Here is a 27,635-nt window from a genome sequence, read left to right as displayed (position 1 = left end):
CTGGCATTGAAATCACCAAATTGGAATACCTTGTCCTCCTTGGGTATGCGATGGAGAGGCTCATCAAATGCTTGGTAGAAGTTGTCTATCACGTCATCCATTGATGGAAGAGTCAGAGCATAAACACTCAGCAGGGTGACATACCACTTCTTTGCCAGAGGGATCCTTATTGACATAAGCCTATCACTTATGCCATTTGGTGTTTCTGGGAGTCTTGGAAGAAGTGTGTTTTTTATTGCCAGTCCCACACCATGCTGATACTGTCCTCCTGTTGGGTTTCTCTTCCAGAAGAAGATGTAACCCTGCCCTACTTCCTTCAGGGACCCTTCATCAAGGAGCCTGTTTTCACTTGGAGCTGCAATGTCATCATTGTAGCGGTTAAGTTCCACTCCAATGAGTGCAGATCTCCCCTGTGGGCTGTCCAGGAGGGTTCATATGTTCAATGTAGCCTGTTTGAGAGGGTTTATTTGCTTCTGTTTATTTCAACCACTGAGTGAAATGTCCCAATGGGTGCAGTGCCCTATCCAGGATGTTTTGAGCGGACAATTTTAAGGTTTCTAGGCCCTTCTCCAAAAGGGTTAAGCAGTGTGACTCCGGAAAAGGGCTGCTTAGACGCACAGTGGTCTGCTGGGAGCCGCTGCCTCTCAACCGCAGCTGCTAACGACCATAAATAGCCCTGTGCAATGCAGAGTTCTGACTTGGAGCTTCCAGCGCATTCAGACCTGCTCCCATGACCAGACACCCCATCACTTCTACCACTTCCGGTTGCTGGTCTCACTGAAGCAGAGGTGGATACCTGCGCAGGTAGATTATTTAGAGAGCTGCTGGGGCTGTGCATGTGCACAGCAGCACTTCTTAACTGGAGGAGGGTGTAATCTGGTGGCAAGGAGAGCCCAGGACAGCCATCACTCTCTAGTGGTTACGGGGAGCTCCACGAGGTCCAGTTTTCAGGAGTACTGCCTATCGTGTGCCCCCAGAAAAAGGCTTTTCTGTCAGGTGTGCTCCCTTCACCTTTTGTCCTCCCAGACTCCCCCACAAGGCAGTGGGGCAGAGGTTGATAAGTGCCAGGTTGTATCCACGAGGGTGAGCCTGCGCACTATACTTATGGGATCCACTGCTACTCCCAGATCCCCTGCCAAGTTAGCCTGGGCCCGCAAGGCCCCAGTTACCAAGTGTGCCATGAGGAGGCCTGGCAGGAGACTTGGTGATGGATAGGCTTTGTACACGCAGAGGAAGACTGATGTTGAGTTGCTTCTTCATTCACCACAAGGGCTAGCCAGCAGCAACTCTGAAAGCAAGGGGTAGCAAGTAGACATGAAGTAGGCTTGCACCTTCCCTCTAATCCCTCTAATGAACACACACACATGCACACAAACATGCACACATACAAGTGTGTGCACGTGACCTTCAGCTTACAGTTTATCTCACTTCTGCTTATTTTTCTGTCTCCCTTCCTGATGACAACGAATTAACGATGTGTGTGTGTGTGTGTGTGTGTATGTCTGTGTGTGTGTGTGTGTGTGTGTGTGTGTGTGTGTGTGTGTGTGTGTGTGTGTGTGTGTGTGTTTGTATGTCTGTGTGTGTGTGTGTGTGTTTGTGTGTGTGTGTGTGTGTGTTTGTGTGTGTGTGTGTTTGTGTGTCTGTGTGTGTGTGTGTGTGTTTGTGTGTGTGTTTGTGTGTGTGTGTGTGTGTGTGTGTATGTGTTTGTGTGTGTGTGTGTTTGTATGTCTGTGTGTGTGTGTGTGTGTGTGTGTGTGTGTTTGTGTGTGTGTGTGTGTGTGTGTGTGTGTGTGTGTGTGTGTGTGTGTCTGTGTTTACATACGTGCATGCGTGTGTGTGTCCCCGGGATGGCTGTGTGTGGAGCACTGCCTTCCGCAACTGAATTTGTAGTTGTATTTGATTTGTAGTTGTAGTTGTACACAAGTATTTTCTTTCAGATGTGGACACACGTACACACACACACACACACACACACACACACACACACACACACACAAAAACCCTTTCATGTTTTGCCTAATGTGGAATCCAAGGCCGATGAGGCGCTGAATGAGACAAGCGCCACAGCCCGACCTCTGAGACAAAGACTGAAACTGAACTTTACAATTTCTATTCAACATAACATGAGGGAGGAGGAGGAAGAGGAGGAGAAAGAGGAAAAGGAAGAGGCAGAGGAGGAAGAGGAGGAGGAAGAGGAAGATCCTCACTCCCCATGAATGTTACCCTCTCCCTCACTGCATGCTAATTGTCTTGGAGGACCCATGCCTGGAAGCCGGGGGGGTCACGTCCCCTTGGATCCGCCATCTGATTGGTGGAGAAGACGAGTAATAACGCTGATACTAACCCCCCCATGAAAGAAGGCAACATGGTACAGTCCGGGCGCCACAGGTGCAGGGGGAGATTTCACACACAAAGGATCCAATCAGAACCACCAACACCAGGAAATATGTGTGTGTGCGTGTGCACACGATGGGGCCTTGGGCAGTCAGCTCTTGTTCCAGCATTGATTTATTCCTCCGTCACCTGGGTGGATGTATGTTCTCCACTCATCACATCACATACATATTGAGTCTGTGTGTGTGTGTGTGTGTGTGTGTGGCGGGAGGGGGGGGTTGTATTTCTTCTTCTGAGTTGGATGATAGGAACTCTGGAGGAACCCTGCTCCATCCATCCCAGCAGGACGGAGCAGGGTTCCCTCTCCTTCCTGCGAGGTGGTTCCTCAGAGGAGAAGGTGGGGGCCGGCGTAAATACCGTAAATGGCTCATGTTCTGATCAGGAATTGTGGGTGAGGGTCCTGGTGGGTTCCTCCAAGGAGGAATCGGTTGCATCTGGGCCGGTCCCAACAGCATCTTCCCAGATGCGGCTTCTTTTCTGTGTTGGGAGCTGAAAGGGTTAGTGGTGGTGGCTAATGTGAAGGACCCTGGACCTTCCTCCTGCAGATGGTTAGATGGTGGTGGTGTCCTCCTCCTCCAGAACCTTCCAATTCCTTCCATCCTTATCTAGAAGTGTTACCATGGTGACCCTGACATAGATGGGGGGTGGGAGCAGACCCGACAGATTGACCTCCAGGGAGGTGATGACCAGCGGAGAAGGTCTCAGGTGCGAAAATGGACTTGTGGGTGAGTTCGAGGAGTGTTTCATGACGGGTGTCGCCCTGGCAACGAGGGCCACATCACCATCGGTGGACATCCACCACCAGTCATCAGGAGATGGAAAAGATCTCACACTTCTTCACCATTGTCAGATGGTGTTGATGACGTGATGGGCCTTGTGTAAAGCCAGGATTTTCGAGGTAATACACCTGGTGTGTGTGTGTGTCTTCCTGCTTGATGATGGGCCAGAGTCACCACATTTCTCCACGCCTTCACTCACAAACCTCCTCAAATTAGTTCATAAAGGGCTAATTGTTTCCATGGTGATACACCTTCACACCTTCCCTGGGTCACCCAGATTTGTGCTCAGCTGCAGGTCGTCATGGCAATGGTTGGCAGCACACAGACCTGGAGCTTCTCTGCTATGTCAAACATGGCCGCTCGCTGTGGAGGCAACCAGGGAGATAAGAGAAGATGAGAAAAGATAAGATACACAGGGAGGAGAACCTGGAGAACCCAGATGAGGAACATGGTGAGAACCCACCCATAGGATCATTCATTCTATTGTCTGAAATGTTCAGGTCTAGATGATTGTTCTTCTGTGATGAAAACTCACACAGTCACACACCTTGGAGGTCACATGACGTGGGTGGAGAATGTATCTCGGATCGAGGGCACAGATGGACTCCTTGGCGCCGAGCAGATGGCGTCTGCAGAGGAACCTTCCGGAGCGGCGGAGATGAACAGTCCTGAGGAGCAGAAGTAGCCTGAAGCAGGACAACGTTGTAGAGCTGAGCCGACCCCCAGCCACATTCTCCACTCTCTTCCACACGTTCTCAGAAGGCCACAACAGAACTTCACACAGACTGAGTGACGGTTTCAGGAGATCAGAATCTAGAACATCACATCCTCCAGGTTCTGTTTTTAGTTTTCCTCTTGCAGAAAGGACTTAGAGGGCAGCAACGGGCTCCGCCCCCAAACCTGACTCCACCTCCTTATGTCTGAACACAATGACCTCTGTGACCTTTCACTGCCTGGGGAACCATCTTCTATAGCGGGCAACACCAGGAGGACCTGGAGCGAACCCAGCAGGGATCTCAAGAATGAGAACGTGGAGAACATCACGTAAAATGTTTGTCCTGTCCTGCAGATCATTAATGACATCATCAGTCATGTGACATGGAACCTAGCAGAACCCAAAGGGCAGGACATACACATACACACACTTACACTCATGCACACACATATACAGACAGACAGACACAAACACACTCACGCACACACATAAACAGACAGACAGACAGACACATACACAGATACACAGACAGACACACATACACACACAAACACTTGCAACCACACAGACAGACACACAGTCTCTCATGCACACACACAGAGTTCAGATCGATCACTGTTGGTAGGTGTCCGGTCTGGCTGCTCCTCAGGAGAGTGGAACGTTCGGAGAACCCCTGGAGCACCTCCAGAGATCGTCCTGCAGAACCCCCCCCCCCCCCCCCCACCATCCACAGTTGTCAGGATGAAGCCTTGGACTCTGACTCAGACACACACACACACACACACACACACACACACACACATACCTTGGCCTCGGGTGGATGTGTTGCTGTCCTCTGGTTGTCATGGCCCTGCTCCCTGTGGGACCCATTAGCTCCGGAGAGGAGAGGACAGGAGGTTTGGAGGAGGAAATACTGGGGGACCCAGGCGACCTGTGATGGTCCAATGGCTGAAGGAGTTTCCTATCAGATACAGCTCGCCGTGCAGGGGCTGAGAAGGATAGTCCAGGACATCTCCAGGTTTGTCCTTCACCTTCCCCTCAGTCACCGTTCCACACTGTCCAAATTTGGTCCCACCACCAGGAGCGTTCCTCACCGGCTGAACCTCACCGGTCCCGGCACCGCCCTACCAGCACACTAGAGCAGCGGAGCACGCTGGTGATCATAAACCTGTAGAAGGTTTTGAGAAGCACTTCAAGTCTCCCCTGGAAGAGCCTCGTGCTCTGACCTTTCCTGTAGAAATGATTTATGTTCGGAATCCACTTTATTGTCCATGTGGACTTGTGAGCCCACCATCTCTACCTTCTCACCCTGGATGGTGATTGGTGTCGGTCAACTTCAGTTCCTCATGAAGTCCACCACCACCTCCATGGTCTTGGTGATGTTGAGTTGAAGGTGGTTCTGGTTGCTCCACTCAACAAAACGGTCAGTCACTAGAGGTGAAGGTGAAGATTACTGATTTATTTATCTAACTATCGGCTTATTTATTTCTTTTCTTTTCTTTTCTTTTCTTTTCTTTTCTTTTCTTTTCTTTTCTTTTCTTTTCTTTTCTTTTCTTTTCTTTTCTTTTCTTTTCTTATTGTTCATTAATAATTAGGTTATTAATTTGAACTTATTTTATTTGTTGATACATTCATTTATTATTTCATATATATGGTTTTTCATGGCCGCTCTTAATTTTCCAAATGTTCATTTTTTTTTAGTTTCTTAATTCATTTCTTAATTTATACTACTACAACTACTCCTACTACTACTACTACTGCTGCTGCTTCTAATAATTATAATAACAGTAATATTATTAAATTAATATTATTATCAGGTGATTAGGAAAGACTCAACTCATCTGACACTATAATTCCCTCCGATGTCAGAAGCCCCACCTGGTCCATACACACACGCACACACACACACACACACACACACATACAAATGCACACACATCAAACAACTGTCAGCCGCCTTTGTAATCAGTGTCATTCACCTCACTTGTCAGGTGTGTGTGAAGGCCAATCAGTGTGCATGTGTGCGTGCGTGTTTGTGTGTGTGTGTGAGGTGGGCCTCTTGACTTGAATAGAATATTCACTGCATTACAAGCTGTGGCTGTATGTCCATCTGTCAACATGCCCGAGAAACAAATATAATCAATCAATCAATGTGAATGTGTTTCCCTCACTCAGACCCTCCTCCTCCTCCTCAGAAACTCGGCTGGACTTTAGAAGGCTGCTCTCTGCAGGTATGAGTCTACTTCTTCTCCTTCTCTTCGTCTTTTCCCTTCAGGGGTCGCCAAAGCGAATCAACTTTCTCCATCTAACCCTATTCTCTGTATCCTCCTCTCTCACACCAACTACCTTCATATCCTCTCTCACTACATCCATAAATCTTCTCTTTGGTCTTCCTCGAGACCTCTTGCCTGGCAGCTCCAATTCCAGCATCTGTCTACAAATATATTCATTATCCCTCCTTTGTACATGACCAAACAGTCTCACTCTGGCTTCTCTGACCTCACGAAAACATCTAACGTGTGCTGTTCTTCTGATAGACTCATTCCTGATCCAATCCATCCTGGTCATTCCCAAAGAGAACCTTAGCATCTTCATCTCTGCGACATCCAGCTCTGCCTCCTGTCTTTTTGTCTTTACAACAGTTTCTAGGCCATACAACATCTCTGGTCTCAACACTGTCTTGTACACCTTTCTTTTCATTCTGGCTGATAGTCTTCTATTGCACAGTACCCCTGACACTTTTCTCCACCCATTCTAACTTGCTTGAACCCTTCTCTTCACCTCTTTTCCACACTCTCCGTTGCTCTGGACTGTTGACCACAAGTATCTGAAACCCTTGAACTTCTTGATCTCCACTCCCTGTAGCCTAACCGTTCCACCCAAGTTCCTCTCATTCACAAACATATATTCTGTCTTGCTGCGACTGACTTTCATTCCTCCTCTTTCCAGCGCATACCTCCACCTCTAGATTTTCCTCTTCTTGTTTTCTGCCCTCACTACAGATCACAATGTCATCTGCAAACATTATGGTCCATGGAGATTCCTGTCTAACCTCATCTGTCAGCCTGTCCACCACCGCTGCAAACAAGAAGGGGCTCAGAGCTGATCCCTGATGGAGTTCCATGAACTTTTCTGTTACCCCTACACCACACCGCACCACAGCACGCATACTGCTGTTCACAAATGCTTACTTCTGCTCTCAGTCTAGTTTCCACTACTCTTACCCATAACTTCATTGTATGGCTCATCAACGTTATCCCCCTATAGTTGCTGCACTTCTGCAAATCCCCCTTATTCTTAAAAATAGACACCATCACACTTCGTCTCCATCCTTCAGGCATCGTCACACTCTCTAAGATCCTGTTGAATACTTTGTGGTCTACAGTAGTCACCTCTTCTACCTATGCCTTTCATTTTCCGCATTTATCCGCTCTTCTAAGTACTCTCCATCTTCCCATCAGTCTTCTAGCATCTGTTAATACATTTCCCTCTGTATCCTCAATCACCCAGACCTGTTTTACATCCTTTCCATCATTATCTCTCTGTTTCGCCAACCTGTATAGATCAGTCTCTCCCTCCTTAGTGACCAACTGGCCATACAGGTTATCGTACGCCCTCTGTTTTGCCTTTGCTACCTCTATCGTTACCTTACGCTTTATCTGCCTGTACCCCTGTCTGTTCTCTTCAGCCTTCTCAGTATCCCACTTCTTATATACAGAGAAAGCTAACCGCTTTCTCTGTATATACTCCTCCCTTTTCAGCTTCCACCACTTTGTCCTCTGCTCTGCCTTTGTCCTCTCGATCTTCCTTCTCACCAGAGTCATCCTACAAACCTACATCCTATGCCTACAACTACTTTGCAGTCTCTGATCTCATTCAGGTTACCTCATCTGTACAAGATCTAGTCTACCTCAGGCTCCTACCTCCGCTCTTATAAGTTACCCTATGTTCCTGTTTTTTCTGGAAAAAGGTGTTCACTACAGCCATTTCCTTTTTGCAAAATCTACCACCATCTGTTCCTCCGCATTCCTATCCTGTATATCAAATCTGCCCATCATCTGGGGATATTCTGCATGACTTCATCTAACTCCTTCCAGAACTTCCCCCTCTCTCAAATTCACATCCCAACTGCCGGGCCTAGCCACTAACAACATTGAGCATCACACCTTCAATTTCCAGTTTCAGACTCATAGGTCTATCTGACATTACTTTCACCTCCAGAACGTTCCCAACAAACTCCTCCTTCAAGAAAACTCCTACTCCATTTCTCTTCTTGTCAGTACCGTGGTAGTACAACTTAAAGCCTGCTCCTAAATGTCTATCCTTACTACCTTTCCACCTGGTCTCCTGGACACACAGTATATCCACTTTCCTTCTCTGCATCATGTCGACCAACTCTCTGCCTTTTCCTGTCATAGTCCCAATATTTAAAGTCCCTACTCTCAGTCACAGACTCTTGCCTTTCCACTTCTGTCTCTGTTTCCGAACACGCCTTCTTCCTCTTGTTCTTTGACCTACAGTAGCCTAGTTTCTGTTGGTTCCCTGTAGGTCATCAGCACCAATGGCGGTCATTGATAACCCAGGCCTCTACTAATCTGGTATGATCTGGTTATTATGGTTGATTCGCATGTTTGGTTTTGGCAAAAGTTTTATGGTGGATGCCCTTCCTGACGCAACCCTCTGCATTTATTTGGGTTTGGGACTCGGGAGACACTGCCTGTGTGTCCCCAAGGCTGGCTCGGGAGACACTCGCCAGTGCCGCCCTGAGGCTGCATTTCTGCAGGTATGAGTGGCCCAGGTGAAATGCTCTGTGGTAACGTCGCTCTGTGATTGGCTTGCAAGCAAGGCCCTCTTCTGGCTTTGTGTGTCTGTGATTGACAGCTGACCTGTTAAGCTGACCTCGCCGCCACACGACAGACACACCACTGCATGAAAAAACTTGCAGAACAAGAACTGAAAGATGCGAATGAATAAATTATTGAAAGTGATTTTTTGTCTTCAACTAAAATTTATCTTGAGACAACAAACGCACACACTCACTCACGCACACATACACACACACTAAGTGCAACTACATACTTTACAAGAACTGAAGTAATTGAAGGAATTAATGAGCGAATTAATTCATTAATCTAACAGTATTGAAAACGAAGAGATGATTTGAAGTCTGATACACACACTCTCAAACATACGAAAGCGAGTGAATGAATGAATGAATGGATGAATGAATGAATTAGAAATTATTGAAAATGAAGAGATGTTTTTTTGAACATCTTGATCTAAAATTACTTTGAGGGGTAGGAAACATGGACTCACACACACACACACATACACACACATACACACACACACACACACACACACACTAACACACACACACACACACACACATGCACACAAACACTCGCACTCACACACACACACAACCACTTACACACCGCCTGTGTGTGTGCAGCCTGTTAGCAGCTCTGCAGTCCAAACACTCTCTTCTAACAAGGTGCCTTTATAGGGGGAGGAACCCTCCTCCATCGCCTGGAACTGATGATGAGGAGATAAAGCTGTCCGAGCTGTACGTGCGTGCTCTCACACACAACACACACACACTCACGTGCATGTGTGTGGCTACCCGTTTGAATGAACTGCCTGCCTCAGTTCGGCACATGGAGGAAAATGGACGGGTGGAGGTGTGGGAGAGAAGCTGCTGCCTGTGGATCCGGAGTCAGATGTTCCTCCTAAAGCCAGCAAGGTCCTAAAATGGAACCCTGTGCAGGGTCAGTGTTCCATTACAGAACCGCTCCTTGATCCTCTATCCTTCATTCTTCCTCCTACCTCCTCCATCCTCCCTCTTTCATTCTACATCTTTGAACCTCCATCGTTCTCTCTTCATCTTTCCTCCTCCATCCTTCCTCCTCCTTCCTCCATCTTCCCTCCTTCATCTTGCATCCTACATCCTTCATTCTTCATCCTTCCTCCTCCTTCCTCCATCCTCCATCGTTCCATGTCCATCCTCCATCCCTTCTCCTCCTTCCTCCATCTTCCCTCTTTCATCCTTCCTCCTCCATCCTCAATCCTTCATCCTCCATCCTACCTCCTCCATTCTCCATCCTTCATTCTTCATCCTCCCTCTTCCACCCTTCATCCTCCCTTCTCCTTCTTTTCTCCAGCTTCTTCTCTTCTATTTCATTCCCCATCCTCCCTCCTTCCTCCTCCCTCCTTCATTCTTCATCCTCCATTCTTCATTGTTCATCTGCCCTTCCTCCCCTTTCCTCCATCCTCGCTCTTTCATTCTCCATCCTTCCTCCATCCCCCATTCTTCATCTTCCATCCTCCATCCTGCCTGCTCCTTCCTCCCTCCTTCCTCCTTCATTCTTCATCCTTCATCCACCCTTCTTCCTCTTTCCTCCATCCTACATCCTCCATCTTCCATCCTTCCTCCATTCTTCAACCTCCAACCTCCATTCTTCCTGCTCCTTCCTCCATCCTCCACACTTCACCCTCCTTCCTCCCTACTCCATCTTCCATCCTCCATACTTCATTCTTCATCTTTTTTTGTGCCTTCATCCTCTCTCCTCCATCCTCCATCCACAATCCTTCCTCCTCCGTCCTCCATTCTCCACCCTCCATCCTCCATCTTTCATTCTTCATGCTCTTGCCACCATTTCTCCTCCTCCATCTTCTCTCCTCCCTCCTCCCTCCTTCATCCTCTATCCTCCAACCGACCCTGTGGCGCCCCCGGATCGGAGGAGTGAGATGGGCTTGAGAAGGGACAGGGTCTTTAAGAACCCCAACACACTGGGTGACGTTCATTCATTCATTCATTTAGTATCTGCTTATCCTTCCTCCTAGGCCAATCACAGGGCCTCATACAGACACATCCAACCATTCACCCTCTCATTCACACATCTTGACAATATGGTGTCTCCGTGAACCTCCTGGATGTGTGTGGACTGTCTGAGGAACCCCACGCAGACACCTGGAAAACATGGAGACTCCCTGCTGTGAGGGGGCGAGGCTAACATCTGCTCTTCAATACTTCTTTATTCATTGATTAATTCGACGGATTTCATCAGTGATATTTCTTTCCGCTGCGAGATATCAGCACAGGCAAGCGAACATCTCGCTGTGATGCTGAGCTGCAGACGGCCTGGGCAGAGGAAGAGGAGGGCGGTGGGTGTTGACGGTGTTAAACCGAGCTGCTGTTTGCTCGGCAGATGAAGACCTGCTCTGAGACCGGCTTTTTGAGGATTAGAGATAAAACCAAAATGTAGTTTGGCTAGGATAAATCTCGACGTCTAGATTTGGAGGAGCCGGGGGGAGGGGGGGGGGGGGCAATCTGCACAGAGGGTGAGGAGGAGGAGGAAGAGAGCAGAAGAAGGAGGAAGAGGAGGAGGAGAAGAAAGAGGAAGAGAAATAAGAGGAGGAAAATGAGAAGAGGAGGATGACAAGGAGGAGAAAGAGGAAGAGAACAAGGAGGAGGAGGAGAAGGAAGGAGATGGTGAAGAGGAGGAGAAAGAGAAAGAGGAAGAGAAGAAAGAGAAGGAAGAAGAGGTGGAAGAGGAAGGAGAGGGGGAGGAGAATGAGGAAGAGGAGAAGAAGGGAACGAGGAAGAGGAAGAAAAGGAGGAGGAGGGAGCATCCTCTGTACTGATCGACTGATGGGGTGCACCCCCTGGCACAGTGCGATGCCAGGGGGGCGCATGTGACCCCCAGGGAACATGCTTCTTTTTTATTTAAAGTGATTCTTTTTTGCAAGTTGATCTACATTTCTTTCTTTTTTTTTCTGTAATGTTAATAAGGATACAATGTTATGCAGAGATGTACATATAACAATTTTATAGATAAATGATATTTATAGTTGCAGTGGAGAGTCGGGGGAGGCACTAAATGTTATCTTCCACCTTGGGAAGCAGAAAATAATTGAGAGGCATTGGACAAGATGAAGATCCAGACCATGCTTGAACCTCCTGTTTCTGGACTCCAGAACTCTGACTCAAGGATCCAGAAGAGGTGGTGGGCTGTCCGGTCAGGGTAGCATGAGCGCACACTCACTGTAGGAATGCTACAAGCTGTCACTCCACCTCTACCTGACACACACACACACACACACAAATACACACACACACACACACACACCTCAAGGTCGGACGTCAGGGCACATCAGGGGGTCGGAGCAGACACACTTGCTGCACCAGCAGATGTTTGAGAACTTACTGCTCTTTTCCTCGGAGCATCTGCTTCCTGCCGGTTCAAGATACACCTCCTACAGATGGACACGTTGTCACCACGTTCACCGTTCATACATTCATCCGTTCATTCAAGCTGAGACCTCTGATGGAAAAATCGCAGATGGACAAACATTAGCTGAGTGTGGATGTTCTCCAGGTTCCCCCCGTTCTCCTGTTCTTTGCCAGGTTCTCCGTCCTCTTCTTCCAGTCCCAACACACGCAGATGAAATAGGCTCCGCCTCCCAGTGATATTTACTTCAGGATAAGCGATACACAGAATTATTGAATGAATAAATTAATGAAATAATGATCAAACAAACCCTGGGGCGTTTCAAACTGTCTGCATTCAGAAGGACCTGTAGAATGTCTAGAGGAACCCGTCAACTTGGTCCTCAGGCTGCACCTGGAGCTTTGCTTCACAGCAGGTCCTTTAAAAAGATCCTTCAAACGGATCCTTCAAACAGATCTTTCAAGTGGATCCCCCCCACTTGTTGAGCGGCTCTTTCACCATGGAATCCAGATCTGACACATGGAGGAAAACCTTCCTGTGGGGGGACCAGGGTCAGATATTAAGGGTCAGGAGTATATCTCAGGGCATAATGCTAAAAAACAATAAAATATCACGGTACCCCTCCAGCACGAACACACACACACACAAGTTCACTCACTCTCACTAAGACACATTCTTACGTGTGTTTCCTAAATTAGCTTTAGCATAGACAAGATGCACAGAAATGGATATGTGTGTGTGTGTGTGTTTGTGTGTTTGTGAGTGAGGGTGGGTTGGTAACTCTGCTGATAAAATTCCAGAACTTCCCGTTCCCTTCTCCTGAAGAACCAATGATGGAGATGGCTCCTCCTCTAAATGTTTTCTGTGCCGCCTCCAAGTTGTGAGAAACATCCCATAATACGCCTCTGACAGCATCCTTTAAACCTTTCACGCTGAGATTTCGAGTCGCATTGGACGAAGCTCACCAAGACCTTGAAGAGTCGGGACCTCCAGGTCTAGATCCAGTGAACTGTTCCCCTACAGGGGGGAGGAAGTACTGCACCCAGTTTGGGGATGGGGCTTAGTGATGTCATCAGCGATGGGGGCTGGGCTTAGGCATCCAGGGTGGAGATGCTTCTCTGGTTCGCTGACGAGGAAGCTCCTGCTGGAGGTGTTCCAGGCAGGTCCACCAGGAGGTCCCGAGAACACATGGAGGGTCTGGATGTCCTGTCTGGCTCGAGAAACCCAAAGGACAGGAGGTTTAGTGGACCTCCTCGGTCTACTGCCATGCCAACCTAGCCTAGAAGAGCAGTGGAATGAATGAGGAGATACTAATGTGGACCTACTGTATGAAGCATCTCCAAAAAGATGCTGGTGTCCATGAGGCCACTCGACACATTCCAGAACCACGTTTGACAGAGAACCTTGAGAACCCCCCCCTTCCCTGTTCTGGAGAACCTGCCAAAATCTGGTGGAGGATCTGCAGACATCTTGTCCTTTAGAACCTTATACATGTTCTCCACGTTTTTCTTTTTTTTTTTTTGTCACACTGTTTCACACCCGCTGTAGCTACAGAGACGTGACATGATCTGCTCAATCCGCCTCAACCTGCTCTGCCGCTGGTTCCTCTGGATGAGAACCACCTGAGGGAAATGTTTTCCAGGAAATGATGCCGCTCCACACATCTGAAGATCACCCAAGTGTTGAGGTGAGGGGTCACATGAGTTCACATGGCCTTCACTTCACTTCAGGACCACATTTCATTACAATCCAGGACCTTCATTCCATTTCAGTGTTGTCATCCGGCGACTCCGGTGATTGGTGGAGGATAGTCAGCGGGGATTCACAAACTCAGGCTGGGACTCTGGGACTTCTTCTGCTGGGTTCCTCTCCTGAACTCAGAGAGAGCCCGCTCGTCGCTCGTCCAATCAGATGCCATTTCTCAAAACTGTGGACTCCTGAAAATTTAACCAGAGAACCCGCTGTCATCAATAATGCGCGTTTTGTCTCCGGGTTCCGATCTGTACACTTCAGAAGCTCCCAGATGCTCCATTATGCATGAAGACTCCTAGAAGTTCTTGCTGTTAGCATGGATCAAACCAGGAATTAGCCTGCCCCCGCCCTGTCTGAACGAGCGCCTCCACTTGATTGGAAGTGCTTCGTCTTTCCAAAGGTCTTGTTAGAGCTGACGCCCACTGACACTGCCATCGGCTTTTTGTCCAATCGTGTTGAGCTGGTCCTGCAAATTGCCCACGGTACAATCCCGCCTCGCCCTTGTTGTCGCACCGGTGCTGACATACCTCCACACATCAGATCAGCCAGAAGCTGTCAAGAGATGGATCCTTCTCCTGAAATACATCTGCTGCTCCTTGATGTGGACTACTAACTTCCGCTGGATAATTCAGCAGGAGGGATGAGAACATGATCCAATCCCACCCCTTGTCCTCACTTCTGGTTCCTTGTTCCCAATAGCTTCCTTGTGGATCATAGGCTTGATGGCTGAGCATGCGGTTCCTCTCCAGATCATCTGAGAAAAGATGGACGATGGATCAGATCATTCAGATGTTTGCGCTGATTCTTGCTCGCAGTGAAGGTTTACATTTAAATTCATTATTATTAAAAGGAGATCACAAATGGAGATTCTCCATGACACAGTTCTAATTCCACTCCACTGGGTCAGGGTGGTGTGGAGGTGATGGTGGATCTGCTGCTCTGGCTGTGGCTTCAGAAGATACAGAAGAGGCAAAAGGTGGAGAGATGCAGCTGCAGGCATTCAAATATCTGGCACTCCTGCGGCTGCTTTTAAAAATGTTGGGCCTGAATCTGGCCTGGTACCCTGTACTAAAAGTATAGGGTTTTCCTCCCTCCTGCTAAATTATCCAGCGCACGTTAGTAGTCCACAGCAAGGAGCAGCTGAGGTGTATCCAGGGAAGGATCCAAGGTACTAAAAGTACAGGGTACCAGGGGCTAAAGAAGTAACAGGTAGCAGGTGTAAAGGCAGTAAAGGGTACCACATACTAAAAAAGTACAGGGTACCAGGAGCTGAAGAAGTAATGGACAACAGGTACTTAAGAAGTACAAGGGAGTAGGTACTTAAGAAGTGCTGTGTGTCAGGTATTATTCCTTACAGAAACACAGAAAGAACCAAGTCAGTCGAGAACTGTTGTTATAGAGAAGAGCCAAAAGATTCTGGGGTTGGCAGAGACCAAAAACTGCAGAACTCAATTAAGTTCTCTAACCCTAGAGGAACATAAGGACGTAGAACCTGAATGAAACAGGTTTCCCAAGGAAACATCCCTGTACCGTGTTTGAGGAAAACCCGTGTCATTGTTTCACGCTAACAGAAAAATGAATTGAATGCTATTCTGGGCAGGAGGTGGAAGAAACCATTGCAGTCCAGGAAATGCCCTCCAAATGAACACCAAATACTGTCCCTGGACTTGCAGCAGGAAACAGAGAACCAGACAGCCCACTCCCAAAACAAAGATAAGCATACAAGTGAAAGAAGCAGAATGTTTTTGTCTCCCTTACAGAGAAACACTGCCGCCGAGCGACCAAGGACAACATTGGCCCCCCTGTGCACGGGCGCGACCTATTAAACTCAGAATCCATCCCCCCAGATCCAAGCACCACTGCTTTCTTCTCGGCAGCACAAAGCGCTTGGGATGCACTGACTTCTTTGCAACAAAGCCGCTACTCTTACCTTTGCTTCAGCGTGGCGGCGTGCATTAAAAGGCCGCCGTGTAATGAGTCCAAATAGAGGCCATTATCACACCTCTCGGTGGCCGAGCTGCTCGAGGTGTCAATTAAAATTTCTAAAGCCATTCATTGGAGAGCGGCGGCAGCAGGCAGGGGGGTCAGCATGAAGAGGCCGTTAGCTAATGAGCTAGCTCACGTTTACTGCCAGGACATGTAATTGGCAGAAGTAGAACACTCTCCATTCATCATCTTGCGATGAGGATCTTTGTTCCTCCCATCAACCTCGTTTACCACCCCCACTCCCCTGCTACCTATCTCACCCTCGCGATTCTAATCACTCCCCATTTTTTGCCCCCTGCGCTTGAATGGACTCATTGATGCCAGCGAGAGGCCTCCACACTTCAGCCTGGAGTGGCGCTGGAAGTGAGATCATTGTCGCCAGTCGAGGAGAACGCACTCTTGTGTTCACCGCACCCTCTAACAAGTGTCTCCCCTTTGTGCGACGAGCTGCTCACAGGTTTGGTGCTCGTCACGACGATCACCTCTTTTAACAATACCACAAGCATACGTTCACTCCAGAGCAAAGGAACTGCTGTTAGTGAGTACAAGTACACAACAGCCGCCTGTACTTATACTTGGTTTCCCGATTGTGCATTGGTTGTGCGAGTACCAAGAAAGTACTCATGTGAACAACACTGGGCAGGTGGAGGTCAAGAACAGAAACAGAAGATGGCCGGACCAGCTGCCAATCACCCGACCATTCACCCTCTCATTCGCTGGGAGTCCTCCAGGAACCTGCTGACTGCAGGAGGAAGGGGAAGAACCTGTAGAAAACCTAGGCAGGAGATCATGGCAGAGCATACCAGGCTTAGGGAGAACATCGAGACCCAACACATGGCTTTCAGATTAAATCAATCTACTTGCTGGTTTTGTACTGCGGGAGGAGGACGGAGAACCTGGAGAGAATCCAGGCAGGGTGGAACCAGGAACCTTCATGGTATGAGGTGCCGACGAGCCAATGCGCCACCATGCTGCAAATGAATAACAGTAATGACGATGAAGATGATGAAGACAATGATGACCACCTGAACCTGGAGGAGACCCGCTGATGGATCCATCGCTCCTGGCGATTTCCTGCTCATCAGCAGATGATGGAGTGAAAATGATAGGAGATGAATGGAGACCAGGGAGGTGAGGAAGAGGAGGAGGTCCAGGCAGGATTGGTGAGAGGCCGGGCCTAACCTGGACAGAGGGTCACATAGAGACATACAACCATTCACCCTCTCATTCACACACACACACACACACACACACACACACACTCACAGCTGAGTCCAGGTCATCCTTTTGCAGCAGCATCAATGCAAAGATAAAGGAATGAATCTGTTCAGCAGTGGAGAACCAGAGGAACACGGACCTTCTCTGGACCACTGGAGGAAGACGAGAACCTGGAGAACCCATGCAGGAGGGCAGAAAATGGAGAAAGCGTAAAATGAATTAAATTAAATTGGATATTACTCGATTCATTTATTCATGTATCTTCTTATTTATGTGTTCATTTTAATTTAATTTAATTTAATTTAATTTAATTTAATTTAATTAATCATCTTCCTCCCTTACTGTTTCCCATTGACACGTCAGTGTGTGGGCTAAGGTTCTTCACTTCCTGTTTGTTGGCGGCCATCCCCTGTTGGCATTCCCCAATGCACCAGCACAGGGGGGGTTGGGGTACCTGAGGCTCAGACGTCCCCCCCAGGTGTTTCCGGCCTCCTGCTCCTGAACACACTGTCCAGACCACCATAAGGGCTTCCGGAGCACCATGATGCATTTAAGACCCATATCGGGAACTTCCAGATCTTTTCTTCACCTTCCGATGACTTCTGCCCAGAAAGTCCGGAGACATTGGATATCACGGCGTACCATGTGGGCGTCAGGAGCTAAATTTTCCCAACAGCGAGGTGAACACGTGAACGCCACGCCTCCTTTCTTTTACACGTTGTAAACAGGATGTGAGGCATCTTGCAGGAAGCCAGCACCGCCGCCTGATGACAGATTTAAACCGACAACCTTCTCCACGAAGTGGAACTCTCAAGGTCTCCGAAGCTCCCAGGGAGCCGTCTGTTTCCTGACCCGCTTGGACTCAGACAGGAAGTGGGCGCGGGTGCCGCCGGTACAAGAATACCGTTGCCTGCATCCATAATTGTTGGAAATACAGAAAAGTCCAACTTTTATTTTTGAGGGGTCGAGTGACACGTCCTGTCTTTCTTTTATTGAAAACCTCTTGTTCAAGAAAGTCTGACCTTCTGGAAGGCAGGGCACGGAACACTTGGAACCTCAGAATGTCAGCGTTCCTCTGAATCTTTGGTCCAAATATGTTTGATGCGGGTGATGCACCTGAACGCATCACAGACAGAAGGTTCCTGTTTCATGGTCCAACTGGGTTCTCTCTGAGGGTTTTCTCCACCTTCTTCTGCCTGTGTTCTCTCCATGTTCTCCAAAACTGTGAGAAGATTTACGAAAGATTCTGAATGGTATTAAGGTGTAAATGAGAGAGTGAAGGGATGGATGAGAGGATGAAAATGTTGCTCAGCGGAATCTTTGGATGTGTCTGACATATCTGACCTCACATCTTTGTACGGTGTTTTTAAAAGCCTCCTCTGGTGATGTAGACACCCAGGGAGGCTTCCAGAGCTTATCTTCTTCTTCTCCTTTTGGCTTTTCTCTTCAGGGGTCGCCACAGCAAATCCACCTCTTCCATCTAACCCTATTCTCTGTATCCTCCTCTCTCAGACCAACTACCTTCATATCTTCTGTCACCACATCCATAAATCTTCTCTTTGGTCTTCCTCAAAACCTCCTGCCTGGCCGCCCCAATTCCAGCATCTGTCCACCAATATATTCACTATTCATCCTCTGTACATGACCGAACCACCTCAGTCTGGCTTCTCTGACCTTCTCTCCAAAATATCTATCATGTGCTGTTCCTCTGATACACTCATTCCTGATCCAATCCATCCTGGCCACTCCCAAATAGAACCTTAGCATCTTCATCTCTACGACCTTTAGCTCTACCTCCTGTCTTGTCGTCATTGTAACTGTTTCTAGGCCATACAGCATCGCTGGTCTCACCACCGTCTTCGTCAGCCTGTCCATCACCACTGCAAACAAGAATGGGTTCAGAGCTAATCCCTGATGGAGTCCCACCCCCACCTTGAACTTCTCTTTTACCCCTGCAGCACACCGCACCACTGTCTCACAGCCAGCATACATGTCCTGCACCAGTCTAACATACTTCCCTGTCACTCCAGACTTTCTCCTACAATACCAGAGCTCCTCTCTTGGCACCCTGTCAAAAGCTTTTTCTAGGTCTACAAAAGCATAATGCATCTCCCTCTTGCCTTCTCTGTAGTTCTCTATTAGCACAAATGCTGACGCTAGCTTCAACTATTCTCTCCCATAAGTTCATTGTATGGCTCATCAATTTTATCCCTCTATAGTTGTCGCAATTCTGCACATCCCCCTTATTCTTAAAAATGGGCACAATCACACTTCATCTCCATTCTTCAGGCATCTTCTCACTCTCTAAGATTCTGTGGAATAATCTAGTCAGCAACCCTACCACTGCCTCTCTCAGAGACTTCCACATTTTCACAGGTATATCATCAGAACCACCTGCCTTTCCATTCTTCATCCTCTTCAATGCTTTCCTCACTTCACTTTTACTAATCTCTGCTACTTAGTGGTCTACAATAGTCACCTCTTCTGTTATACAGAAGATGTGTTTTATGACCTGTTCTACATCCTTTCCATCTTTATCTCTCTGTTTCGCCAACCTGTATCGATCATTCTCACCCTCTTTACTGTCCAACCCAGCATATAAGTCATCGTTTTTGCCTTTGCTACCTCTATCTTCACCTTGCGTTGTATCTCCCTGTACTTCTGTCTGTTCTCTTAAGTCCTCTCAGTATCCCACTTCTTCTTTGCTAACCGCTTACTCTTTATATACTCCTGCATTTCCTCATTCCACCACTAACTCTCTTTACCTAATTTCCTTCCAGATGATACGTCAAGTACTCTCCTACCTGTCTCCCTGATAACTTTAGCTGTAGTTGTCCAATCATCTGGAAGCTCTCCCAGACCACCCAGAGCCTTTCTCAACTCCTCCCTGAACACCATACAAAACTCCTCCCTTTTTAGCTTTCACCACTTTGTCCTCTGCTCTGCCTTTGTCCTCTTGATCTTCCTTGTCACCAGAGTCATCCTACAAACGACTATCCTATGCTGTCTGGCTACACTCTCAGCTACAACTACTTTGCAGTCATTGATCTCTTTCTGGTCACCTCGTCTATACCAGATGTCGTCTACCTGAATGCTCCTACCTCCACACCTATAAGTTAGCCTATGTTGCTGTCTTTTCTGGAAAAAAGTGTTTACCACAGCTATTTCCATCCTTTTTCGCAAAATCTACCATCATCTGTCCCTATGCGTTCCTATCCTGTATACCAAATCTGCCCATTTCTCCATCCCCTCTATTGCCTGCACCAACATGCCCATTGAGGTCTGCACCAATTACCGCTCTCTCATCTCTGGGGATATTCTGTATCACTTCATCAAGCTCATTCCAGAACTTCTCCTTCTCCTCAAACTCACATCCTACCTGCAGGGCATAGCCACTAACAACATTGAGCATCACACTATCAATTTCCAGTGTCAGACTGATAGGTCTATCTGACATTCTTTTCATGTTTTCATGTCTTTTTCATGTTCACGTCTTTTTGCATGCTTGGTTTTGGCAAAAGTTTTATGCCAGATGCCCTTCCTGGCGCAACCCTCTGCATTTATCTGGGCTTGGGACTGACTCAGTGAGATACTCATGCCCCGCCGAGGCTGGCTCAGGGAGACAACTGCCTGTGCTGCCCTGAGGCTTACAGAGTTCTCCTGATTCCCCAACATGTGATACCAGGTCCGGAGAACAAGCAGAATACTTCCAAGAGAACATACAGACGCAACAAGAGTTCCATGGTGGTGAAGTTTCAGGGAGATGGATTGGTCCAGGTCCAGGCCAGAGGACAGAGGAGAGCATCACACACACACACACACACACACACACACACACACACACACACACACACACTTGCTGGTGCCACTTTGTCCAGGCTCTGGTCATCAGAGCATGTGTGTGTGTGTGTGTGTGTGTGTGTGTGTGTGTGTGTGTGTGTGTGTGTGCATGTGTGGAGTCAGAGGGATGATGTAACAGATCAGACATGAGGCCTTCAGCTCAACACTGCCCCTTCATGGCCGAGCAGGAAACAGCGGCGGGGGGAGTGGCCAGTTGCCGTAGCAACCTCAGTTCCCGGCCAGGCCAGAGGGACGGATGTGAAATTAATAATTGGCGCTTTTATTCTGAAAGTTCGCTCTGAACGCATATCCTGCCTCCAGTTTACTACTTTGTAATTTTAGACCTTCATCCTTCTTTTGTTTGCTCAGCTGCTTGAAAATGATGGTGATAAATTCCCAGGCTCCACCCACATTCTCACAGTGACGGGGAACATCTCAGATGTTCTCCGAGGGACGACGGCGGCTCATTACTCTGCAGCTTCCTTCAAACACCCAGAGACAGGAGAACTATAAGTGCAAACAGGGGGTCTACAGGTGGTGGGTCTACAAATGGGGGGATCTGCGAGAGGTGTGTCTACCAGTGGGGCTTACAAGTGGGGGCAACTACAAGTGGGGAGACTACAACTAGATGGGACTACAAGTTGGCAGGACTTCAAGTTGGGGGACCAGAAGTGGGGGGACTACAAATGGAGTGAGTGGGTCATCAAGAACCCCAGCTACTACAAGTGAGGGAAAGTATCTCACCAGGTAATCAGACAACTAACCTCCACCTCTATCAGAAGATGGATGTAGGTCAGGGGTGGGCAATTATTTTGGCTGGTGGGCCGCATGTCTTATTTCATTTTTATGCGTGGGCCAACTCGGTACCATGTAAATCGAACAAAATGAAAATTTCATTTTAATTATTTACATTTTTTGGCATTTTATTTCTTTTTTTACTTTAAAATCATGAATGATCATATAAATGTACCAACATTATTTTATATGTAATCATCCATACAAAATTAAACAAAGGGGAAAAAATAAGGAGTTTCTAAATTCAATATTGATTGAAAATACTTCTTAAAATACTGTATTTTCACAACCATAAGGCGCACATAAAAGTCAAAGATTTTCTTCAAAACGTGCGGTGCGCCCTATCGTTCAGTGCGCCTTGTGTGTGTGTATGTGTTGTTGTAAGGCGGACATAGTAGAGAACACAATGAGAACGTTAAAGGGGGAAGTGTGGGCGTGGATTGTACGGTATATAAAAACGCGGGTAAGGAGACCAGGTGTTTTTTTCCACGCATCACCATCGCTGTTGATCTGTGACTATGTGTGCCCATCTCACAGCCGATGTGAAAAAACAAGTGAAGCAAACAAACTCTGAGCTTGCTATCATTCCGGGCCGGAACCGGCTGTTCAAAGTAAGGCTGCGAGCGGCGTGGGAGTGATGGATGACCGATGGAGACCACTCTTTTACAAAGAGTGGAAGACAGCGCCGGGCGAGTTACGCCACAATTTGCGAATGGATTGTAGATGCTTGGGCTAACGTGTCTGCTGGCGCTGTTGTTCGAGCTTTTGCAAAAGCCGGCACCATTTCTGAGGAGCCGCACGTCACGGAAAGTGACTCTGACAGTGAAGAAAGTATGCTTGATGGGGATTTAGCGCAGATGTTCAAATCAGAAACCGAGGATTAAGACTTCGATGGGTTTGATTGATGAGTTACTACTTTGTAATCAATACTTAAATAAAGCACAACCAAACTCAGTTTTGCTCCCGCTCTATTTTTAAATACGCACACTTGTATGCATGTGTGTGTGTGTGTGTGTGTGTGTGTGTGTGTGTGTGTGTGTGTGTGTGTGTGTGTGTGTGTGTGTTGTTGTTGTTGTAAGGCGGAAGTAGTAGAGGACACCATGAGAACGTTAAAGGGGGAAGCGTGGCCGTGGATTGTATATAAAACCCGCGCCCTATCATTTGGTACGCCTTATGTGTGTGTTAAATACAATAATGGCACACATAACCGAGATTGCGCCTTTTAGTAAGGTGCGCCTTATGGTCGTGAAAATACGGTATTAAAAGAAAATAGTTTGGCGGGCCGTATTAAAAAGGTTAACGGGCCGGATGTGGCCCGCGGGCCGTAAAATGCCCAGGTCTGATGTAGGTGGACTATGGTGGGTGAGAATGGATGGAGGTGGATGTTGATGGATGGAAGAGGGTGACAGCAGACAGCATTGTACAATGTTGGATGATGGTGGATGCAGGTCGATGATGGGAGACAGAGGTGGATGATGGTGGAGGTTGGCAGACGATGGTGGGTGGAGGTGGACACACCGCCATCCTGAACATCAAGCTGGGGCTTGTGTTTCCTGTCTTCTTTCCAGGATCTCCTCCCTGGGTTCCCTCTCCAGGTTCTCTGGGTTCTCCACCTGGGTTCTCTCCCTGGTGCATCTGGATGGGAGAGGTGTAAACACCTTTTGCTGTGAAGGTCTGCGCCTCCATCCATGTGCAAGGCAAGCTGGATCACCTCCCTCTTGAACGAGATGGAGGAAGAACTTCCACTATCCCAGGACACGAAGAGAGTCCTTTCTTCCTTTCAGGAAGAGGGAAACAACACGGCGTGATGGAAGGTAATGAGCTATCACCTCAGAGCTCCTCAGACTCAGGGACGCCTCCTCCACCATCTGGTACGGATTACAACACACCTGCCTCCCTCTCCTTATTATCCCCCTCCTCCTCTTCTTCCTCTTCCTCCTCCTCATCCTTTCTCTTCCTCATCTTCCTCGTCCACCTCCTCTTCTCCTTCCTCCTCCTCTTCTACTTCATCCTCCTCTATCTCCTCTGCAGCACCACCCCCATTCAATTCACTCATTCACACAAAAATTGACCATGATTGAGAACTTCCATGGCCCCGTTCACCCTTTCACCCAGGCAGCATGTAGACATCAACCATTCACCATCTCACCCTCTCACTCTGGGCTCCACCTGAGAGCCCAAAGTAGGTCATCTGATTTGCTCTGCAGGGAAACCCTGCTTTTTATAGGTGTTGTACATCAACGTGTCCTTAAAACAAATCTTTTGACACACACTCAGGTGTGTGTGTGTGTGTCTGTGTTTCGGGGTTGGACAGGTGTGATAGATGTTAGGCTTCACAGGCGAGCAGAAGAACACATCCATCATGTGGACGGAGAAGGGGTGGAGATTCTACAGGCCTGATACATCGCAGACTGATGTCCACACGTTCTCCTGCTTAGGTTCTTTCTATGTTCTCCTTCCTGGGTTCTCTTCATGTTCTCCTGCCTGGGTCTTCTTCATGTCTTCCTCTTTAGGTTTTCTCCATGTTCTCCTATCTGGGTTCTCACTGTGTGAAGCCTAAACAGGTTCTCTGGCAGCGCCTCCTCTTGGCTACGTTTTCAGAGCTGCAGTTCATTCAAGGACCTGCATATGAGCCCAGAATGGCGGGCACTCTGCCCGGAGCCCTAAGAGGGGGAAAATATGAATCCCTCAAAAATCAGGTTCCACCTGGAGAACCCGATCTGGAGGACTGAATCTGAGCTGGTCTCCTGAGTAGTAGATGGTTGGTGGAGAAAGAGAACCAGCAGGACCTCAAAGTAATTCACAGGAAATTCTCTCTCTCTCATCCATCCATCAAGTGTCACGCTCCATGTCACGGAGACCAAGCAGACCACTGCAGGGTTCTCCAGGGATCTCTTCTTTTTCACCCAAGGCTGCTGGAGTCCTGGTTGATGGCAGAAAGAGAGCCAAATGAAGCTGAAGCTGATTAAAGCAGAGATTTTCCCCACCTGTTCCCACTTTCCCTCGCGTTCTCCTCCTTTCAACTTGTCAGCAGAACAAGGAGGACAGAAGAACTAGCCGGTAATAAAAATGGCCAAAATGTGGTGATTCTAATGAGACCCTCTGCTTCCCCCCCGGGAACCCAGACCTCCTCCTTTGGCTCCACTGCAAACATTTTAATTAACAAGGAGGTGGAACTTCTCCACTGTCCTCAGGTCAAGGTTCTTCAGCCCAGATTCTCCAGGGTTCCACCACTCTCCACAGACATAATGAGAAGCCGGGGCATTAACTGGCACAGCCGATGTCACATTTAGTCACCATGTTTTCCTTCTGGTGCTGAATGCTAAGCTAGCTACACTGCAAACAAAGTAGTGGGGTTGCCATGTGTTAGCTGGTGGCTTCTATAAGCTAACAGCGTAGCTAGCTGCCATTTTAGCTTGCTACTAGCAAGGGAGGTGTGTGTGTGAGTGTATAACCTGTGAGTGTCTAACCTACGCTGCAGCAGGTTCTGCAAACAGTGTGTGTGTGTGTGTGTGTGTGTGTGTGTGTGTGTGTGCGTGTGTGTATGTCTTCCTGAAGCCATTAGCAGCACTCAAACATCTGCAATGACTTCAGTCAATAAAGATTACCCCTCTCCTCCTCGCAGCGGGTGGGGGGGCTCTGGGAGATAGGATAATTACACTGTCATGCAAATATCAAACCCGACGTGAGTGTGTATGTGTGTGTGTGTGGGTGTGGGTGTGTGCAGGTGTTTGATAAGAGTAGAAGGAATCGCTCCACATTAGACATTTGTTCTCACCAAGGAGGCCCAGCGCCGGGTCCAGGGTTGAGGGGGGTGTATGGGTGTGCACGGCTTTGGGGTGCACAGCGTGGGGGGGGTCTTACAACATTTATCAAAACGTGATGATTGAAGCAGCTGCTGGAGTAAGCTGTGGACGCCATCTTTTTTGTATGTTTTGTTTGTTTGCTTTCCAAAAGGCATGTGTTGTGTGTGTTTGTGTGTGTTGGGGGGGGCGTCTTGGGAGTCTCTGAGCAACTTCTAAAGCGGGGAGCAGATGAGATATGGCCAATCAGGCATGACAAGCCCAGCTAAGATTGCAGACGCTCAGCCAAACGACCAATGCATGGGGGAGTAAAGGGGGAGTAAAGGGATGGAGGCTGTGCGGGAGCGTCAAAACGTCCAGGCTCAAATTAGCCCGGGTCTCAAATAAGGGCTCCGCTGGTTATAAGAATGTCATAAAAGTAACAAGCGGTGATGTCAAATCTGGTGTTTGTATGTTTGTGTGTGTGCATCTGTGTTGCTATGGATACACCCAATAGTTGACATCACAGACAAGTGAAGGACACACCCCTGTCACCATGAACGTGTGCAGCCACGGTCCTAATGGAGGACCTTTGCCATCACCTGGAAGAACATCCAGGTGCTGGTCTTCCATCAACATCTCAATATCACCGGGGACTTGTTGGGATTCACAGGTAGGAGAGGTAGTGAAGGTAGTGAGAGGAACTGAAGAACCGAAGAACTGGAGTACTGGAGAACTGGAGAGCTGGAGAACCAGAGAACGGTCCCTCCTCTTCCTCACCCCCCTCTTTAAGGGTGCAGATCTTATCTCTGTTTCTCCACGGTAGTCTTCAACTTCCTCCTCCTCCCAGAGGTCCACACTGGAGCCTTAGAGCTGAGAGCTGTGTCCTCACCAAACGCTGTTGGTGTGATAAGGTGTGATCAGATGTGTGTGATCTCATGGTTAAGATGTGGAAGCCTCCCGTCCACTAAAGGGCACTGTGGGGCCGCTCACAGATTGGTGTTCTCCAAATCCAGCCTGTTCCACGGCACTTTTTTGGTTCTCTGGCTGTGGAATATCACTGACATGCTGCCAATGGGCGGCCGGATCACATTCTGCACAGTGGTGTCCACCTGTGGCCAGAGGCCAAACATCTTTCACAGAGAGCTGCCACGCAGGGTATTAACCAGACCACCGGGAGCAATTTAGCTTCAGTGTATTGCCCAAGGGCACTTCGGCGGACAGACTGTCACACCTCCTCGCCACAGGATGTTCTCACAACTGGTTACTCCAATCTTTCTCTCTCTTTGTGTTTGTATTTTTTAGCAGGGGTTAAAGAAGGGGGCGTTTTGCTCATTCAGGACACCTTTCATCCAGATTAAGTCGGCGCCGGCCCGCCGCGGGGATTAACCGGGATTACAGCGAATTGGCGCTCCTCCTCCGGCGGCGGTAATAACCTCGTTGTTATGCATGAGTTTGGAAGAGGCTGCTACCGTGGAACGTCCAGACAGCAGAACAAGCAAAGGAAGAAAACATCACGTAGTGCATTCAAAGACCCGTTTAGAAAAACACACAACTGTTCCACCGCGTGAAAGGGTGAATAACTGCTCTCCTAATGTCAGGAATATTTCAGGGTTTCAGGGAGGTTTTTCACCTAATTTGGTCTCGCAAGGGCAGGTTTAGGGTGGAGGAGGAAGTGGGGGGAGCAAAGTGATGCAAACATGAGCAACATGGCGACAGGAGGTACACGAGAGCAGGAGGCCTCACCTCACCTTAGCCTCTTCAGGCTGCAGAAGGAAATGATATCCATCACAGGACGCTAATCTGCTTCAAGATAGAAGGGATTTGTTTTTTTAGCTATTTTGTATACACATACTGCGATCCTAGCGGGAAGCTATTAGCTAACGGATGAGCATAAGTGTCATTGATGAACAAGTGAATGGAGCCAAGAAGAGTGAGAGGGAGGGGCGTGGCCAATGTGCGAGGTCAATGACAGCTATCACTGGGGGACAGGTCGGCTGTCAGTCGTGTTCCTCTACAGTTGGATCTTCTCCACAACTGTTCCGGCATGATGAGGTTCTTTCTGCAGTTCCATCAAGGATAATACCTGGTGCTGATACCCACTACTTCTTCAGTACTTTCTACCCTGTACTTCCTCAGT

The sequence above is a fragment of the Fistularia commersonii genome, chromosome 10, assembly GCF_037954325.1.
Source record: "Fistularia commersonii isolate RoL2024-O1a breed Wild chromosome 10, RoL_Fcom_v1.0, whole genome shotgun sequence".
In the NCBI taxonomy this organism is placed as follows: domain Eukaryota; kingdom Metazoa; phylum Chordata; class Actinopteri; order Syngnathiformes; family Fistulariidae; genus Fistularia; species Fistularia commersonii.
This window is presented reverse-complemented; position numbering follows the sequence as displayed.